Here is a 21683-nt window from a genome sequence, read left to right on the forward strand (position 1 = left end):
GTAGGGCCTTGGGAAAGCTACTTAATATTCCTGAATTTCAATTCTCTTATTAGTTAAATTTGAGGCAAAAGCTCATACTTTGCTGGGTTCAAGTGAGATTGAAATGAGATAATGTATATAAATTTGCCTGATACAGAGCAAGTTATATGTAGAAATTTCGTTTCTTCGCAACCTTGCTGAAGACACCCATCCTTTCCTGCCCTTCCCCGCATCCCTCTTGTTGTTAGATTAACTTAAATTTAACGGACATATTTAGTACCGATGACACACAAACAGACATGTACTAATGTCTCCCAGTTCTCCGACAACTGCTGAAGAACTTCACCTGGATTTCATGTAGGGACTTCACTGTGAAGTTAGTAATGATAGAGTCACAACTGAGTGAGACCCTGGTAGCATCTCACATGTGATGTTGAACAAACTGATCCTGTAAGGAAGGAATTCAGAGCCTCACTTTACAGATGGAATCATGGCTCAGGGAGGTACACAGGAGCACCAAGGCCACAAATCTCCTGCACTGCAGAGCTGGGGTCTGAACTCAACTCTGTCTTCCTCCAAAATGTATCCTTCCAATAGACTGCATCCATGCCCCGTCTAAAACCAGGTTGAAAATCTTTCTCCCTCAAGCCTACTCCTTTCTCTCTATTTTCTATTTCAGAGAGTGGAATCACAATTCACCTAGCCATCCATGGAGGAAATTTGGGAATTTTCCTTGAAACTGACTTTTTCTCATCTCCCACTTCCCATCAGTAGCTAAGCCTTCTTCATTTACATTCTTCATATTTGTAAAGTTTGCTCTCTCATATCCTCAGACACATAACTTCTACTCTAGGAAGTTTAAGGTCTCACTGTCTCAAACTCGGAGGGCAAAGATAAATCATTTCTCTTCGTCCAGGGAGAGATTTCATGATTCTATCTATGTCAAAACTTCCAGAATGATCTTTCTAAAATGCACATGTAGATTTGGTCATATCCCTGTTTCCCACGTGGCCGTGGTTCCTCACACCTGTCCAAGCAGCCTCAGCTCCTGACATTTTACTTTTATAATTTTTGCAACCTCCTGTGCCATATGCCATTTCCACCTGCATGCCTTTGATGACGCCACTTTCCATGCCTGACAAGAACACTCTTCCTTGTTCCCCTGGCAAATACTGCCACAGACTCAAGACCCAGTTAAATGCTGCATCCTCTACGGACATTGGGTTAATCTCCAATTAGAACCACCCGCCCCTCCGCCATGCTGTCCTGCACCGTGGAGGGGGCTGTGTCATAGCTTGCTTGTTAAATGTCCCCTCTCCTGATGGACTGTACCTTCCTTGAAGTCAGGCATGGGAATTTTGTTTGTCTTTGATTTCTGACAGCCAGTCCGATGCTAGCAATTAATACAGGCACTTAGTAAGTGTTTATTGAAAAAATAAATAAATGAACGAGTGAATAGTACACTGTTTTGTACTAGGATTAGGTAGGCGAGGGGCCCGAGGCATCAGGCAGCATGTGTAATACTACAAGGATAAGACAAGGTCTCTGATACAGACAGTCTGTGTAAGCAGTTGAACAATAGGTCAAGTTTAACTGATGAGTTAAGTCTTATCTTCCTTTGTTCTTCACTATTATTCTGTGGAAACGAGAGAGCCTATTTACCTGAATAAGTCAAATTCCCTTTGATCCTTTCTTTGTGACTGTGAAAATTGTAAATGGCCAGAGCTCTGAAAGGGAACCAAGGATTTCTACAAATTCTCTTGGAGATGCATTCTCCCAGCTTCGTGGAAGAACTTGAGGATATCACCCCAAATGTTTACCTCACGTATCTCTGCCTGGAAAAGCCAGCTTGGAAAATTGAGGTGGATAGCTTATTTGTTCCTTTAAAGTGCTCTCATTTTACTACTTCAGTAAAAAAGGAAAATAAAAAGGAATCCCACAGGGCTCTATCAGATGGAAAAGAAAACTGCGGTTTAGTTATGACTGTTTCAGCTGAATGTAAAAGGCCCCAGCTGCGGGGGCTGAGTCAGGAAGTGTGATTTTTCTCACCCAAGAGGAACCCTGGAAGGAGGCAGTTCCACTAAGTTATCAATGCCTTGGTTTCCCTTTTTCTTCCTCTGCAGCACCACCGCTGGTATGTGGGTTTTGTTCCCATAGCATTATGGTGCCTGCTCCTCCTCCAGGCAGCGTGTGTAATTTACAGACAGGAAGGAGGGGGAAGAGCAAAGGAGAAGGCAGTGAGTCTGCCCTTTTTCTCTTTTTAGCTCCACCCAGTAGACTTCACCTCTGATTAGCTACAACGTATCACCTGCAAGAAGAAGCTTTTTGGGCACATGGCCTCTCTGAACCAATCACAGTTCTTTTAGTAAGGAAGATGGGAGAAAGGAAATTGACTGTCACAAATCTATGTCCCAGTTGGGCAACTAATGAGAAAGAGGGAAACAGGACTGTGCTGTGACCTAGTGGCATATTTTCCTATTTGGATAACAGGTAGAGATACGGAAAGAAATGGATAATAACCTTTATCTGATTGCTCAGAGGGCTCGCATTTCAGGTGCATAAAGTGCTTACTTAGTCCCTGACTTAAATCCATCCACTCCACTTTCCCTCTATTGTGGTCCTGTTCAGGCCTCTACAGATTTTAGCCTGGATTAATGTGTATCAACTCTTCCCTAGTCTCTAGTCCCTCTGCTTTGAGGTTTTTCCCCTTCTGATATCTTCTCTATATTACTCTGAGAGTAAACTTTCTAAAATACATACTGATCTGTCACTGCCCTGCTTGAATGCCTCCTATACAGTCACTCCTGTTAGTCTTACAACACTCCTCACTACCCTTTATTTGGTTCTGGCTTTCCTTGACAGCCCATTTCTCCCAACTGCTCACTTTGCCCGTGAGCTCTGGCCATGTTGGGTAACTTTCAGACTCACCTGCCTTTCTAGATCTCTCTCATCTCTGGGTCTTTGGGCATGCACTTCCTTCTACTTGGGCCATTCTTCACCCCTTTCCACTTTTCTTGCCTGAATATTCCCAGAAAAGATATGACTTTCTGCAGGAAAACTTGTCTGCTTCCTGAGTTATATGCTCTTCCCCTTCTGTCGCATTTACGCTGCCATATCATCATTCCCTCTGTATATTCCTCTAAAATAAAGATTTGTGAAATCAGAGGAACATTTGCCCTTTTTCCCCACTGCAATCCTATTTGTCTAGTACTGTGACTAACACATCATAATTACTCAATAAACATTTGCTTCATGAACAGGTAAACAAACACTAGTTTTCCATTGTCCTCTTCATTCCTTTCTGGGAGAAATTGGGGGAAGTAGTGGTACACGGGCCCTGAGAAAACAGGTGACTCTACTCCTCCATTAATGCAATAGTCCCACAATCCCTCTTTATTTTTTTTGCCCAAAGTAAAGATTTCCTGGTGTTTTCCCTCATCTCTTACATCCTCATGGCTACTTTCCTGTGATTTTTTTGTTCACCAAGGCTGCCCTTGATATTTATTTAAATTGATTTCACTCTTAAACAAAGTCTGGTGGAAAGTGTGTGGGAATACTGAATGTGATTTTTCCTAGATTGCGTGTACCCCACATACAGACACAGTGCTTCCTACTAATGACCTGCCTCTGGCTCAGCAGTTCTCCACTGCTCGGGGATTTTCCCTTGTGTGGTTATATACGGTAACTTCCTATCCAGGAAGATGAGTACTTAACTAACTATGGATATTTATGTTATTGGAAGACGTGTTTATGTAAAATACTTACGCAAAAATTCCTTTAAAATAGAATTATTCATTATTACTTATGAGCAATAAACTGCACCTTCCTTTAGGAAGTTTGGCAAAACTTTGTAAAACTTGAAAAGGTGATTTCTTCTTTTAGGACATATGTGCAATCTAGATGAAACTTACTTATTCTTTTTTAAAAAATTATACCATAAACAAAATTATTTATGCTTCACATTTTCTGAAGCTTACCGAAGAATGAAAGCAAAAAGATCTATGATGACAGACCTGCTAGAAACAAGATTTGCCCTAGGATTTTGAAATGTCTGAAGTAAAATAAGGAAATATTAGGGTTTAACTTATAGTAATTGAGAGAAAGATGAGTGTAAGGACCAACGTCATCTTCAATATTTTCTCTTGGAAGCAAATATTAGAAACTGAGTTGAAAGAGTCCAATACACGATGTCGCGTCCTGAGCTCACAGAACAATGATTGTACCTCACAGGAGCTAGAATGTCAAACTGAGAAGCCAGAAGAAATCCGGGAGTCTCTGTAGGGCCAGGTGTTCTCCTGACTGTGCTTCTTTTCTGAACATCAAACTGTGCGTTGGGCCAGCCCTCAGGTGAGTTCTGGTTTCTTGCTGAGATTGCGTAACTGTCTCAGATTTCTCTGTCCAGGTCCCTAGGGGAGCAGCCAACTGTGCCAGTTCAGATCAGGCATCCACCTCCAGCCAAATTCACCTGTCTTGATTTGCTCGGGCTGCTAGAACAGAATACCAGAAACTGGCATTTATTTCTCACAGGTCTGGAGGCTGGAAGTCCAAGGTCACGGAGCCAGCATGGTGGAGTTCTGGCAAATCTCCTCTGGGCTTGCAGATGACCATCTCCTCGCTGTGCCCTCTCGTGGTGGAGAGAGAGAGCACCTCTATGTGTCTCTTCTTATAAGGACACTAATCGCATTCCTGAAGGCTCCACCCTCGTGACCTAATTACCTTCCAAAGGCCCCACCTCCAAATACCATCACTCTTGGGATTAGGGCTTCAAGATGTGAATTTTGGGGGGACACATTCAGTCCATAGCAGCACAGCGTGAGCTTGATGTTCAAAGTGACATGGTACACACATGGCTGCCACAGCCATACGCTCATCATGGTGGACGAAAAGGGACTGAGACCTTCTCAGGTATTTTGGAGGCATAATAGGGCCCTCCCCCCAAAAAATCTGCTCGTCATAGTGAAGACAGTATTATTTTTGGTTCGCCCAATCTGCCACCTCATTTGTGAGGCTTTATTCCACTTCTCTCAGCCTAATGAATCATTTCCTTCTATTTATTTATTTATTTATGTCACTTAGCATGTAGTTTATTAGTTTTTTCAACTAAATTGTAAAGTACCCTAAAAAGTCTAACCTTATATATGATGGGTACACAATTATTTGTTGACAACGAAAAGAGGAAATATAGTAACATCCAGTTGAGTGCATGGACTTGGGCCCTGTTCTCAGCTCTGTACCTAATTAGCAGGATGACATTGAGTTATTTCACCTCTTTGTGTTTAGTTTTCTCAGCCTTATTTCCAACGTGAAACAACCCCTCTCAGATGATCACTCATGTCTTTTGAGTTTAGGCATAATATCCAGGCCTTGATGACCAGCACATATCATCTTATGACACAGTGATTTATTCCAGGATTACCAGGGACCAAGCCAAGCCAGTGGAAGTCAGTTGTGGGACATTTGCTAAAGCTATTGAGAAAACACCTCTCTTGTTGCTAGACTTGAAATGAGGAAGATGAAAGCTGGAATATCTGTGTTCCCAAATGGATAATACCTGTCTGAGTGAAGCTGCAACCGAAAAAATCAGAGCTGTGAAACGGAAAGGCTGACTACAGATGTCCTTATTTGAGCCACTGGAGCTCTTAATGTCCAAAGCCAATGTTATCATATCATTCTGTTACCTGAGCTTATATCAATGTTTCCATCCCCCCCACTACATTTTTTAACTAGTTTTTTTTAACTTATCCCAGTTTGAGTTTTTCATCAGTTATAATTAAGAGTCTGGATTATATGATGGCAAAAAATAAATTTCTTTCATATGTTTCTGGAAGGATTGTGAATTGGTAGATCCTTGTAAGAAATCAAGAGCCTTTACTATGTTCATACTTGCTTATTTTTTTCTCATTTGGAAATCCATCCTACAGGAATTATCCCAAATATGGAAAAGCTTTTATGACAAAGAAAACAACAAACTTATTAAATCTAATTTTCATTTCTACAGATCATTGTATATACAGCACTTAGCACAATGTTTACCATAAATTGCTTATTAAATCAATCAACCAATTAAATAACATTAATAAAATTGTTTATCATAACTTAACCTAAATGTACACTTTAGGGAAATGGTTAATTTTCATTTATATACTTTATGGTATATTATATAGTCATTAAGATATTATAAAGGATTTGTAACACCATAGAAAACTAAGTACAGCATAATATTAAAAGAAACAAATTTAGAAGCTTATATATAAAGCACAAGCGTTATTTATTTTATTGAAGACATATTCCAGAAGGATACTACAAAATCTTAGTAGAAGAGGGTGAATATTTTCTTCCTCCCAATTTCTTATGATTACCAAAATGTATTAATGTGTTAAAATATGACTGGTTTAATATTGTGAAAAAAATAGGCACCTAAAAATAACTGATTTTAACTATTTGCTCAAATCTTTTCAATTCCATCATTTGATGATGCCAAGAACCACTAAATTACCATGGTTTTCACAAACCTCATTGTTTTTGCAAGTAGTGAAAATTTGGCACCAAAATTCAAGGACAAGGCTAAGTTGACTTATTAGTCATAAGGTACTTGCCTTTTTTTTTTTCCACTGAGGCAGATTTGCCCTGAGCTAACATCTGTTACCAAGCTTCCTCTCTTTGTATATAAGCTGCAGCCACAGTATAGCCACTGATAGACAAGTGTGTAGGTCCACGCCTGGGAACCAAACCCAGGCCACCAAAGTAGAGTGTGCCGAACTCAAACACTAGGCCACTGGGCCTGGCCCTTGTTGTTTTTTAATGGTTGTTTCTGACTCTTCCCAATATTTGTGAAATCAAACAGAAACAGAGATTGTCACATAGGCCAGCAAGAGTGTCATGTGTTTTCTTGGATGTGATCCTTTTAGTTGTTCCAAATCATCAAGAATGGTGCCCATCATTTCCATGTTCTCTGGCCTAACTGTTGACTCCATGCTGACCAGGAATCCTTCTGTGTTTCCCTAGACAATTTCCTCTCCTCTTCTTTCTAGCAGCCATGTCTAGCCTCTGCTTACTAATCCAGCTTTATCTTACTTATCCAATGCCACCGCATTGCTCCCTTGCTCCCCTGACCTCGTGCTAAACCTGCTCTATGATGCATCCATAAGAAACTTCATCCGGTTCCCCATCCCTCTGCTTTCTTGCTTTCAGAGCACTTCTCTTTCTCTGCCTATGTTTACCTGGAGAAACGCCCCCTTATTATTCAGTTTTCAAGTAGGGTATCTCTTCTTTAAAACAGCCTTCTTTGACCCCTAAGATGGGTCAGTTGCCCTCACCATAGTTTCTCGCAGGTCCTCGGTCTCCCTGTCCATAGCACTGACCATGTGCAAATGTCTATGTCCTTGTGGGTTTCCCCACAAGAATGTAACCCTGTGACCACAGACACCATCTGTCTGTCTAGTCTGTCTTGTATGTAGTTACAACACTTAGTGCAGAGCTTGGCACGTATTAGTAACAGCATTTAGTAAAATTATAAAGAAAAGATGGATATTACACATTTGTTTAATATCACAACCATTATTGGAAAACTGATAACCTACTTTTCTGGATTCCAAGGTCCATTCCACTCACTGTGCCACTCTGCTTTCCTTGATTCCTTTCTCAAGTGGGCTGTTTTCAACTTTTCAAAGTGAATTATATAATATTATGCCATTTTATTCTTACCACAGACTTCCAGGATAGGTCTTCATTTGTATCTATAAGTGGAAAACAAGAGAGAATGGGCAAAAAAGGCCAAAGGGACAAGAGAAGAAAACAATAAAACAATATGCTCCAACAGCTCATGTCTTTGGAAAATCAGTATTTAATTGCTAATCTTACCACCTGGTAGCAGAAGGCTGTGGAAAAAAGTCCTTTAAATTAAAAAGGAAGCTATAATAAACAAATATATTTATTAAGGATTTAAAAGTCCTGGAGCAGAAGTTCCAGGGAAGAATTGACAAAAATATTTTATTTTAAAAGCATTTTTGTTCTGATGTTAGTAAATTGTGGCCATTTACGAGCTTTTGTAGAAAATCCAGTGATGTTCAGAACTAAAAATAAACCAACACAAAAGAAACAGGAAAACTAAAACTGGAGCTCCTCCGCGCTCATCGTCTTGGTGCCTTCAGACATAGGGGTGCTAAGACAAGAGCCTCTAGGCCGAGAAGCCAACTGTCTTGAAAATTAACAAGGGATTCATGAAAAACAGCAGAAAACAGGTGATATGGAAAACCTGTATAATGATCCAGCATTGAATTATAACAGATGCCATCTCCCCATGAAATCATAGACTGAAAATAGGAGAGAGAAAATAACCTTGGAAGATTTTAAGGAAAACTGACAATCTTCAGACTCCATAATTACAAAAATAATCACTTACACTTCAATCCAACATGAGTTTATTTACAATAGGTTTGGTTACCTCATTGAATACATCGTTTTAAATCTTTACATGAGATATTTGGCTGGATCTATGCCATTGTATTTATACTTCAGGGCAAGAAAAAAATGTACCAGCTGCAAGATATGATGAAACTATTTCATTTAACATTTACTTTTCAAACAACTTTGAGAAAATAATGATATATGTTACTTCAGGGATTTCTGGTGAGCAGTTATGAGGTTGAGCTGAGAACATCAAATGGTCTGTAATTGGGTCATGACCCTATACGTTCTTCCTTCACTGGAGGAAGTAAAACAAGTTTGAGATCAATATTTACACAGAGAAAATTTCCTAAATATTTGGGGGTTTTTTGCAGTGCTTAATTTGACCACACAATGCATTTTTCATGTTCTGCAATTCTGCAAGGAACATGTATGAATCTTCAGATACTTTTAAAGAAATATGTCATATTTAAAACAATCTTTATCTGAAATGACTGATTTCTATTGCATACATTTCAGAGTGTTCATTGTCAATAAATGAATACATTGAGTTCTATTCATCATGGAGATTCAGGAGGTAGTGAGTCAAGGCCTCAAGGAAGCTCTCTGAGTACAGTGTCTAGGCAGAAACGGATCTTCTTAAAGCACTGCCCACGAAACCACATAGCTTGAAAAATCACCAGTTTTAGAGTTAAGTATCAACCATTCATTGACTGAAATAAGCGATTGTTTTCAAATTTATTGTTTTTGAAAGAATTCAGAAACATCTAAAAACATTTTTATAAGAGCCTATATCGGTGGCAAAACTTACCTAGTCATGTCAGACCTTTTGATGATCCAGTTAACAAATATTCATAAGCTATTGTTATGTGTTAGGTACTATGCTAGAAATAGAAATAGAAGACAGAGCTTCTGCTCTCAAGGAATGTACACTTTACTTGGGTAATAAAGAAGAAAGACATGAAAAGCTAAACAAAGATATGTTTCATAATAATACAAGAAATTGTAACAATTGTGAATTTTCTGGTTAGAAACATAACACAAAAACTAGCTCAATTTAGTTTAAACAATAAAACTAAGTGATTGTACCACATAACTGGATGGTTGTAAGGCTTCAGTGCTCCAATGGCTTCATGGTAGAATCAAAGACAGTTTCTTTAAGCTTCTGGTGGCAAAGGTGGTCTTCCCTTATGGTGACAAGAGGGCTGAAGCAATGCCAGATGTGGCATAGCACATCATCCAAAAAGAGAAAGAACAGTGGCTTATTCTGCCTCTCCCAGAAGAATGAGGAACATTCTAGTCTAGAAAACCCTCATATACCATTGACCTGAATTAAGTCAAGGCTATTTCTGAACCAATCACTTTGCCCAGAGTAATATCATGCACTGATTGACTTAGTTGTGGATTTCCTGAATTTATCTCTGTGGCAGGGGTGTTTAAATCAGCCTAGAGCTCGATTGAATCTTGTGTCTCACTCCGTCTCTAAACCACACAGGGATATGCAATGGAAGGGAGGTTGGAGAAAGAACCACCACAATGCCTACTCCTTTTGTTTCTCCAATTTTCTCTCTCTCACATACATGTACACACACACATACTCTTGAATGTACTTTTCAAAAACACCTACAATTATATGAAAATTATACTGAATTATACTGAATTATACTGAACTCCTCCCAAAGGATATATTCAATTATACTGAACTCCTCCCAAAGGATAACCTCAGAAAGTTTTCTCACTGCATTCAGGTCCATGTGCAAGATCTCTTGGTGACATGTCATCCTCTTCATTGGAACGGCTGAAACCCTCTATGGTCCAATGATCTATGGCTAAAAGATGTTGTATCCATCCCCAGTTTCCCAAATATATAATCATCGGGGAAATGATATGGTAATATCAATGAAAATTCTCATTTGAAAAAAGGAAAGAATGGGAAATAACATACAGGTGTCAATATTCCACAGCACAAAACATATGCTGCTGTCCAGAATGGGCTAGGATTCCCGTTTCTTTTAAACGGAGTCAGTGCTTTGATCAGATACAACAGCTGCCCAGGAGGCCACTTTCTGGGAAGATCTCTCTTGTCCATTGTCCTACATGGCCACATCAGGGGACAATTCCCTTCCAAGGAAACACACCACCTTAGCAGTCTAGTGGAATGATTTTGGGTTTTTTGGAGATTGGGTACAGGGATGAAGAAATCACTGACTAGTTTCAGCCAAGTTGAGGTTTCTTTGGTAAACCAACACACTTGAAAATGTAGTCAGCTTTGGTCTATTTGCTTCTGGTAAATTCCACAGCCCAGTACAGAGGCAGAGATTGGGTTTATCCTCAGTCTGTGAGCCTGAGTTTCTGTCCTCTGTAGTGATGCTCTGTAGTGACAGCCATCTGTGCATAGCCCATTTCCCTTGGATGTCCATTCAATAGATTTGACTTCATGCTGACGTTCACCTCAGAACAAATGGAAAAATAGCCATCTGTGGGCAGGTGCTGGTAATTTGCCACTTGTCCCCATACGATAGCCCAGGCACATCTTAAGGGTGAGATTGAATTCCACTTTTATCCATCAAAGAATGCTTAATAAAAGATACCTCAGAGACGCCTGGGATATTGGGCTTGTCTTTCATCCCAGTATTTTCTTTTTTTGTAAGAATCCTACCTCTCTGTCCCTGCTCACGTGGACTCTAGCTTAGGGTAAAGCATTTGACTTTTTCAACTCTGCCAGATTCCGAGTTACAAATATTTTAGGCATTACAGACTATTGTTTGAAGCAGAGAACACTTGTTTTAGCAGGGCCATGTCCTCTTTTCCCTCTCTGACTTCCGACTGACCTGTTTTAGATTAATCCTCTTTAGGTTTTTCAGTCTTTTTATTAGGAGTCAAAAGAAGTAGCCAATACTCTCAAATGCTGAGTTTTTCCTAGCAATTCTCCCACGGCTAGAGCTAAATCATGTGATCCTAGCCTTGACATCCTATGGCCCACAGTTTACCAATGCTGGTTTCTCTACCACACAAGAAGGTCTAGAGTCCCACTTCCTTCCACCTACTTCTTCAAGCAAAGCAAATGCTCACATTAGGGTTTGTTACCTGGAAGAGCTCACTCCAATATTAACGCCATATTTCCAACCTCACACTGAGCCATTTCATACGGATTTTCTCAGGGAAGAGCTGACACAAAAAAGAGAAGGTGTTTCAAAAGCCTACCCCTAAAAGGAGCAAGTAGATGTTGTATCCAAGACAATAGATGTGTGAGAAGCTAGAGATGAATAATTGAACGCATCCCTTTTGTCCACTTTATCCCTGATAAAGTTCTTTTCAACGGGAGAAAGCGAAGAATGTAGGTGAGAATCAAAATGTGGATAGACATTTTGGGAAAGGAGTGTGGCTTTCATGAATCTTTTTAAGTTTAGAGTATCTGAAAATAGAGATTTTGTGCTTATATTCATAAAATCTCAGAGTAGAAAAGGTTTGGTACGTTTAGGCTGACGAGCCTGGGAAAGCTGCATAGAAGTCCCGTGCCCCAGTGGGACGGAAGCTCTAATATTCCTGAAGTGGCATGAAATAGTAGAGACTCATCCAGGCCTAGTACCAAATAGACAACTGAAAGAGCAAAAAATTCTAGCTTACATAGGTGATCACCCAAACTGGATGCATTCTCTTAGAAAGGAGATGGAATTCTGGATTTGAAAAAAAAAAAAACACCTTTTTTGTGGGGAGGGGAAGGAGGAACAATTTTGTATGTTCTGGGAGGAGAGGGAAGGACAATTTGAGATTAAGTTTCTAACCTTTGCCCGAATCAAGTCTCATAACAAAATTAAATTTGGGTGTAATGAAGTTACAGTTCCTGAAAGTTAAGTCTGTGGGCTGAGATCTGTACCTGCTGCAAAATAATCATGCGAGAAAAAGGGTTAGAGACGGCAGTTAAGGTGTGCTGCATTGATAGCAAATAAACCAACTCAGCTGGCACAGAGTACTTACATTGACAAATAGTAGAACTTTATGCTAAAAAGATAGGTTCCACCTAGGCTGGAAACTCCTGGAGGATCAACCTGAAAAATATTTTAGTCTGGATGGAATGAACCAGAGTAGGGATAGGTCCAAACTAAGAAATCAACCGGGTAACCATGCACAGGATGATGAGAACATCATCACATAGTAGAACCTCCAATTTGTCAAATTTTACAAATTTGATATGTGCAGTGAGAAAATTTATTCTTCATGAAACATTTATTCAACAGATATTACTCTGATCTATAGTTAAGGAAACTGCAGGTCAGAGAAACTTGAAAAGAGATCGCTCACGCAGAATCACATAGTTAATAGTGAGAAGAGCTGGAAGCAGAAGCCCTAGTTTTAGACAACAACTAAAATATTCTTTCCACCACAACCAAAGGCATATCTGGCTCCCTGCCGCAACATCCTTGTAATTTCAAAGTCACAGTTTGAGTCAAATAATGGTGTTTACTTTCTGATCTTTGGAACCCAGTATTTCCTGCAAATGACATCCGAGTTAGGTTTTTCTCCTTCTGTGCCTCGGTTTCCCGTAATTGGCTTGTTGACCCTTTGTTGCCAGACCTTTCCATGATTGCTATTATCTGGATGTCTCCAGTTTCCTGTTGCTTTTGTCCAAGTTTATTATTTTTTCTCCTGTACTAAGGTAAGGCTGGTGGTATATACATTTCTTAGCTTCAAAATTTGAAAAGGACAATGCAGAGAAACATAAAGGAAATAATGTGGCTTTCAGTGGAGATGGGCTTGAATTCCTTCTCTACTACTTCCAGCTGTCTTAGAAGAGGCGTATTTTCAGATTCTGATTGACTCCTCTAGAGAGCTCCTTGCCTTCCCTTCTCACCACCAGCCTCATCCACTAGAGGTTGCTCTTATATCTAATCCACGATTACTCTTGGCAGCACAATCCCTTCAAACCACACATTTTGAGTAACAGAAACCCTGAAGACAGCTAAAGGATGTCAAGATACTCAAGACATCTTTTTCATGACAAAAATGTAAGTCTCTATGATTATTTTTATTTTCATCTCTTCACTGCAATGTGCTTCCCCTTGACCCAAGACATGAGTCCCTCCCTCTATCTTTTATCCCAGACTCCCCCTTTGCCCCTAGCCCCAAGGAATCCAATGGTAAATAAACTCTCCAACATCCTTATTTTCATAGTTGAGCACACCGTCCACTTCTTGGCCCTAAGTGAAACCTGGCTGACCCTAAGATATAGTTTCCCCTGTAGTCAGTGTGAGTGAAAAAACACAAGATGAAGGAAAGGATGTTATAGACACAAGGATTGCAGAAGCATAGATTGTGGGGGAGAGATGGGGCATAAAGTTGTAATATGTTTACTCTTTGTCTGAGAAAGGATTGATAATAGTCAAAAAGCTGCGCTGGGGAGAGAGGAGAATGCTAGGGATATGTGTGTTTCTCTGCTCGCCTCCTGGTCCTGAGACATGTGGTGTATGGGGGAGTGAGCAGCAAACACTTCAATTAAATGGAAATATAAAGAAAAAATAAAGGAAAAAAGTGAAAAATAAAAGTAAATTTAGAGGCTGGCCCGGTGGTGCAGCAGTCAAGTTTGCACGTTCCACTTTGGCAGCCTGTGGTTTGCCAGTTTGGATCCCAGGTTCGGACCTACACACTGCTTGTCAAGCCATGCTGTGGCAGGTGTCTCACATATAAAGTAGAGGAAGATGAGAACGAATGTTAGCTCAGGGCCAGTCTTGCTCAGCAAAAGGAGGAGGATAGGAGACAGATATTGGCTCAGGGCTAATCTTCCTCAAAAAAAAAAAGTAAATATAAACAAAAAAATATAATCGAAAGATAAATATTTTTTAAAAAACTAATGTCCACTGCAATATTCTACAATCTGTTTCAGAGTTTTGCCCTCTTCCCAACATTAACCCTGTAACAAATTTCAACACAAGCAATGAGCACAGTGTTAGGAAGGAAAGGAATAAACTAATGCAGTTGTTGCCCTAAATTTGGAAAGGTATGTGCACATTGCTTCTATTCAGTGACATGATCTTCTTTTGGTGACACCAACCTTCCAGTGAGCCCTGCAGAGTTGATAGATATCTAGTGCAGGAACTCTTAACCTCCAGCACATAGAGTTGAGTTCCGCTAAGTCCAGCATCATTAGACCTAGAGATATCAAAATTACATAAACTCTATCTATCAAGGAAGCAAATAATGAAGACAGAACTCCAGAAAGAAGGGCTGGACATTATTATAGGGTTGTAAAAATTAGAAGATAATGAAGAGTTATAAAAGCCCCTAATCTTGGAGAACAATAGGAGACAAATAAATATTTGTCAAGAAAGACATGACTCCAGTCTCCCACGCCTTAAGCAGGGTGCTCACCTCAATGCTGATTACATATCCTTTATAAGTTTCCATTACAAATCCAGCTAACTTGTTTAAAGTACCTACATAAGACCTAGCATAGAGAAAGCACCTGACGCTCATTATCTATTATGGGTAATAGTGTTGGTACCAGAAACAGTAGCAGGATATGTATTTTCAGTTAATTAGAAAAATGGTCATCAAACTAAATATGATTTGAATAGTTATGGGGAGCAATATAATAATCCAAAGGAAAGCACAGGGAGGTGATGACAACAAGTATGATGAGAAGGTAAGTTGCAAGTGAAGCTGCATAAAAATAAGGTTTGGGCTTTAATCCTTTTGTGAGCTTTACACTAGAGAACGATTCATGGGGAGCCCAGCATTCTTTAAAGGCCAAGGTTAGGGTGAGCAGTTTGTTCTTAATGACTGTAATATACCAAAAGCATATATATGAAAATTAACCATTTCCCTAAAGATATGTACATTTAGGTTATTTAAGTTATGGTAAACAACTTTGGTTAATATCATTTAATCAGTTCATTGATTTAATAAACAATTTATATTGAACATTATGTTAAGCGCTGTGCATACAAGACTGATAAGAAACAAAAATTGGTTTCAAGGAGTTCGCTGTCATAAAGCGTTTTCCATATTTAGCATGATCCCCTTGGGACGATTTACAAATTGATTTCTCTTGATTTCTTAAAAAGGTCTACCAATTCATAATCCTTTCAGAAATATGTAAAAGATATTTAGTTTTTGCCATCATTTAAGGCAGACTTTTAGTTAATTCAATTAAAATTGAGTGAACATTTAGTTCACATTCTACGTTAGGTTTTACAGAATGAATAAGAATATAAAAATTAATAAAACAAAGTCCTTGTCTAATCGAGTGGGGAAACTTACATGGAAACTATTACTTAGTGCCACAGCCCAGCTATTTAGTACCATGGGAACAAGAACAGGAGATGATTAATTCTGTCTGACAGCTCATGGTTCATAAAGTCTATGATATTTTGAGTTTGGTCTTTAGGGAGGAAAGGGGGTTTTTCAGAATTGGCATGGGGAAAAGAATTTCAGGGAAGAGTAGATAAAGTGCGTGAAGTCCAAATTGTGAAAATTTATGGCACCTTTAAGGGAACAGTAAGTTGTCTGTTTTGGCCAGAGTTCAGGAGGAGGGTAGAGCAAGAAGATGATAACAAAACGCAAAGGTGTACTGAGGCCAGGTGGTGGCTTGAATGCAGAAAGAGGCTGAGGTAATTGGACTGATCTTATAAAGAATCGTAAGAAGGGGGATTGATACAATCAAATTTCAAGTACAATAATTTCAGACTGTTTCATCTTAGTAAGATATTGCCACTTTCATTACTGAGGATGGATTAGAAAGGTCAGAAGGGAGTAGAAATAGTCAAGGACTATTATAGGGGGTCAAGCATGAGAGAAGAGGATCGCAGCTAAGTGGAAATTATAGGAGAATCAGGACAACTAAGGCTGAGATAATTTCTGAGGTAAATTACCAGACTTAGGTAACAATTTACCGCAGGTACATAGAGAAGGAGGAGCCACAGGGCACTATCTTTTTCATTTGGAATCCCAAGTGGATATATGGATGCCGATAATGTTGTCAGGAAAATTACAACAGCAAAAATACTTTTTCACAAGAGGGGAATAAGAAAACAACGAGTTCTGTTTTAGATCTGTTGATTTGGAGAAGCTAACAGACATTATATAAGGGGAATTTAAATGAAAATTATGGTCCTGGAAGATATGAGAGAGAGGATGGAGCTCGATATACAAATTTTCAAGCCATCAATGTAGAGGTGATAGTTGCAGTTATTGGGATAAATAAGACCATTCAGTGAAAGCATGTAGCATGAGAAAAGAAGGCTGAAGCCAGAACCTTGAGAAGTTTTCATCTTTAAGGCACTGAACAGAGGAAGAGGAGGCAATACGTTTTTATGTAGTGTGTGGGGAAAATCCCATTAGAGCCTCAGGGTTTTCTACATTGCCTCGTAAGATGGAGATGTCCAACATTTCTCCAAGAATGTTTTCAGTAACGGCTGTATAAAACAAATTTATAATTGTTTCCTTTAGTGTGACAAAACCTGAATGTTGGATGTAATGGAGAAATTCTCATAATTGACATGATTTGAAAAGTCTTCTTATTAAAGGCAAGAGGTACACTGTCAACAGGTTGAGATGCTAAGGACAATTCTTTTAGGATCACCCATCCTCGATGAACCTCTAAGGCCCTGTGGCCTCAAATATGTCAGCATAGTCTCTGATATGAGCTGACTACACCCCCACTGCATAAGAGAGGCTATCTGTCAGTAAGGATTTGGGGGAAGCTTGGTTCCAAGGTATTTACCTTTGCTATGTCGTGAATACTCTTATTGTCTGATCTGTCTCCCTTTCAGATTAGTCTGAGGGCATTCTAGCACCCTAGAGATTGGTGGCTGCGGACACTCCCTATCAGCCTTCTCTGTCTTATTCTCAAGTTGTCCTCATGAGAAAATCTTGGGATTGACTCCTTGGGATAACATCCCTCTTTTCACTTACTGAGTATAGGAATGGTGGGAGACAACAACTCAGGTGATAACTGGTTTATGCAAAACTTGTTTCTGTATCACACTTTAATTACTTTTCAGCTTATCCAGGAGCTGAATTCCTCCCCACTTGAAAAGTCAGAGAGCAGTTAGAACCAGAAGAGATCAACCTGGAGAGAGTAGAAAATGTCATGGAATCCAAGGACTACCATAGCCAAAAATGACTCTGATTTCAGATGTGAGGTAAGGGGACATAATGGCACAGAATAGTTGATGCATGGAATAAATATGGCTACAAGTTCTTCACTATTCCTTTCATTAAGAGGAAAATCTAATTCCCTTCCCCTGGGATCCAGGCTAGCTTTAGTCACTGTTTGACCAATGGAGTGCAGTGGATGTGAAGCTGTCATAAGAAGACTTGTGACTTCCTCCTGTGCTTCTTGAAACGCTCATTCCTTAAACCCACCTGCCATGCTGTGAGACAGATGGTAGGGGAGCTTTGTGGGAAGCAAATTATGCCTTTGCACACAGCCTTGGCTGAGGACTCAGCCAGTAGCCAGCAGCAGCTCACTAGCCTTGTGGTAGAACTACCTTGGAAGTAGATCCTTCAGGTTCAGTTGAGAAGCCTCTTCAGGGGATGCTGTGTGGAGCAGAAACACTCAGTCACCCAGAAGCCCTGCCCCAAATGCACATTCATGAGCAAAATAAATTATGTTTCTTGATTTAAGTTACCAAATTTGGGGATGGTTTGCTATACAGCAGAATATAACTGAAACACATGGCCAAAATATTTCTAATTGCACAACGATCCCTCTACATGATTGGAAGCTAACAGTTAAAGTTAATACTTTCCAAAAGCCTAACATAGCATATCTAAAACCATAAAGAGAACTCAGCATTGAAGATGTAAGTATGAAATATATTCTACCACTCCTTCAAGATAACTTTTGGGTTCTTGTCTCTGAGTGTATGGGTTGAAGGAGAAAAAAAGTTGAGGAAGTGCTGGGGATCAATTGTTGTCTGCTCCTCTCAGAAGGAAGATCAGTTAGAAGAGGGACGCCCAGGAAGGCAAGTGTTAAGTGGTCAAAGTAAAGGCGGACGCATCTAAAACAAATCTCTGCAGGTCAAGTGAAATGTCATTACTGAATAAGTTTCCAGACTTCTCTGCGAGGGATACTTACAGAGAAATGTTTTATCTTAAATACCAACTCAAATGTCACAGGAATTCCTAATGAAGTTCGATAAAAGAAAGTATTTTTTTCCTGTATAACTAAAATGAAAATATCTCCAGGATATCAATGAGATGAGGACACACCAAGAATGTAGCTAATAGATATTGAAAGAATGACTTAATTGTCCTGGCAAAGTTATTCACGATGTTTTGGTGCTTGACATCATCACAGTTCTTTGTTTACTGTGTTGTGTTTGATGAAATGATAAAAATTATTTTAGAAACAGAAGTGCTCAAGAGAACAATAAACTAGCATAATTTGGAACACATGGAAGAAAATCAGAAAATAGTCTGGAGCAAATTTAAGAGTTTGTCATGTGAAAAAATAATTCTCAATTCTCAATATAATGCCATTATAAGAATCAAGTCATAAAGAATTAAAGAGTTCAGAAGTGCCTTAACTGTTTGTTTTACTATTTGATGAAGAAACGTCTCTAAGACAGTCAATCTAGCACACAGAGGCCAAAGCTTGTTAAAGATACATGATACACAGCAGAGCAGGGGCATTTGCAATATGTTTGCGTATGAAGGCAGACATCCTGTGAGCAGTTGGTAAATATTAATGAGATTGAAATATATGCTTCTAATACTGACATGGACAGTTTCTCATCAGTGGAATGCTTTGAGAAACTTCACCGAGTAGAGTCCTCATAGGAAATTCCCATAGCATTGGACAGATAAGAATGTGTATATTTATGGTACAGGGTTAGGGAAAAAAGTAATATGTCTAGTCACGTCAGGTTGACACTATTTCTAGCACTAAGAAGGATTGGTATAGAAAGCTGGGAATGTGTATGATTTGGAATACACACACACACACATTATCATTTCTAATTTGAACGTGTGAGATATATAATATACAGTATAATAGAGTAAAATTTAAGGGGCCACAATATATTGTGTAGTCCCAAACAATTAACAAAAACATTTTCAACTCCCATAAACACTTTTAACAGCTCGATCTTTGTAGTAGCCCTGCCCAAATTTCCTGATGCCAGTCCTAATCTGTTCAAGATGCTCTCAACCTTGGGCAGTTCTCTGAACACATGGGTCTGCCCAGACTGAATTCTTAACTATGCAGGAAAGTCAATGTGTCTCATCAGACCTGCCAAATCCACAATATAAAGAAGTCACAAAAGTTATCAAATTTCTCTGAGACCTTCAATCTCTGGTTTCCTTTATCCTTACTCTGACTGGGGGTCTTTGGCTCCTGTCTGGATCTTCTGAAGCCCTGATCCCATATGGAGATTTGCTAATGTGGCTGATGTAATTTACAACCTGTTCAAAAATGATGAATTTTAAGATGGGATGCATGTTTGTTTAAAACAATTAAATATGATTAAAAGTTTATCATGCCATTCTCAGCCATCCAAACAACATTTTCTAGCCATTACAAAATATAATAAAACAAAATTTCTAGTTCATCTTTGATCTTTGTGCTCTTTCTGTAAAGCTAACTTCACACATACCCACAGTTCCTACAACACACTATGAAGGGACAATTCACGTCAGAGAACAGAACTGGTAAACTTTGAGCTGAGAGCTCAATTACAAGGGAATATTTATCACCAAGAACAAAATGTACGCTTACACATCAGTGAGAGGGAGAGTAGGAAAAAAACTTTAATCAGAAGAAAAGCAGAGTGAAAGAGAACAGAAGGGAGCTCCCTGAGTTTAGAAGAAAGGATATGGACAAATGTAGAAAAGAAAACCATTGTCAGGAAAGATATCTATTTTATGAATTTTGGAAAAGTGAAGTGAAGAAAGGGACTAACTTTTTCCAAGTGCCTTTTTGCTTTGGGTACTTCCAGCACTGTGCTAAATGCTTTAACTAGAGGATTCCATCCGGTCCGGAGTCTCATGAGCCCTTGCAAAGTAGAGACATTCATTGTATACGTTTTTGAGGTAAGGAAACCGAGACGGAGATGAGCAATAATGTTCTGGTAAGTGATAGAGTCAGAGTTTGGGTCTTATCAATTTCTAATATACATAATTTCTAACATAGATATCTGTATTGATATAGATAGATACACTCACATATATTTCCTAGTATCTTTTTAACTTTTACTAGTAACATTTTGAATATGTGTCTGATTCAAACTGCTTATTTTAAAATGAAGAATACATCGTGAAGAGAAAGATATTTTCCAAGTATCTCATTTCTACTGATCTTTGCTATAAAATAAACTCCAAATTAAACCAAAAATTTCCCAAGAATTAAATTTCTTGATAAAATAATATCAGTATTCCATGACCATGAGAATGAGTTGAATGAAGAAGGAAATAATACTCATCAGAAATTTCTGACATTGGTCCTTACATTATGCTGTTGGTGTTTCTTTCTCTCTCTATGCTGTAATTTATTGGAAAGGTGAGTGTGTGTATGTGCACATGCTTATGTATCTCTTAAGAAAAATAAATCATATTAATGAAAAACATGTAGCCGTAGTGTCATACCTATCTACATCTACCAATGGATTCTGAGAGTGTTTTAATTACAGAGTTTAAAACTGAGAGACAATGGTAATAGTTTCCCGTAGAAAATTAACTGATAGAGCTTTAGGATGAGTTAATAAAAATGATCCAATTAATTATGATCCCGAGCTTATATGGAGGTTGATTTAGTTTCATTCTTGCCAATGGCTATAGCAACACTATCCAACAGAAATATAATGCAAGCCATGTATGAAACTTTAAATTCTTTAGTGACATTAAAATTTTTAAATGCTAGGTAAAATGAGTTTAATAATATATCCTATGTTGCCCACTATATCTGAACTATGATCACTTCAACATATAGTCAATATAAAAATGTTAATGAGATATTTTCCATACTTTGTGTGTGTGTCTTCAAAATCTTGTGGGTATTTTACACTTACAGCACATCTCAATTCAGACTAGCCGTATTCAAGTGTCAAGTGTTCATTGTAAGTGTGCCTAGTGACGACCATATGGGACAATGTAGCTCTAAAAGTGGAGCCTTTGTGTAAACCTAGGATTTAGGAGACCAAGGTATCTTGATGCATCAGACAGTAGAGCACCCACTCTTTACCAGATCTTACTACTTTTATTATGCCAACTGAGACCACACAGCTAAAAAATAGCGAGATCTGCCATCTAACACCACCAGGAATACAAATGTTTTGCCATGTCTAACTCAAATGAAAAGA

The 21683-nt window shown here is 38.9% G+C and overlaps 1 long non-coding RNA gene across 3 annotated transcripts in view; it reads left to right on the top strand.

Annotated features, from left to right (window-relative positions):
* The window catches only part of LOC138921018 (uncharacterized), a 73501-nt gene extending 52552 nt beyond the window's left edge, over window positions 1-20949 (top strand). For 2 of the 3 annotated variants that reach the window (XR_011433175.1, XR_011433174.1), the window contains 2 exons: window positions 4210-4326; window positions 5390-5806. This is a non-coding gene — a long non-coding RNA (uncharacterized lncRNA). Of the gene's footprint in view, window positions 1-4209; window positions 4327-5389; window positions 5807-17384 lie in introns of those variants that run through there. The other variant, XR_011433176.1, reaches the window with a different exon arrangement.
* Window positions 20950-21683: the final 734 nt, after the last annotated feature.

The sequence above is a fragment of the Equus caballus genome, chromosome 27, assembly GCF_041296265.1.
Source record: "Equus caballus isolate H_3958 breed thoroughbred chromosome 27, TB-T2T, whole genome shotgun sequence".
NCBI classification, from domain to species: Eukaryota; Metazoa; Chordata; class Mammalia; order Perissodactyla; family Equidae; genus Equus; species Equus caballus.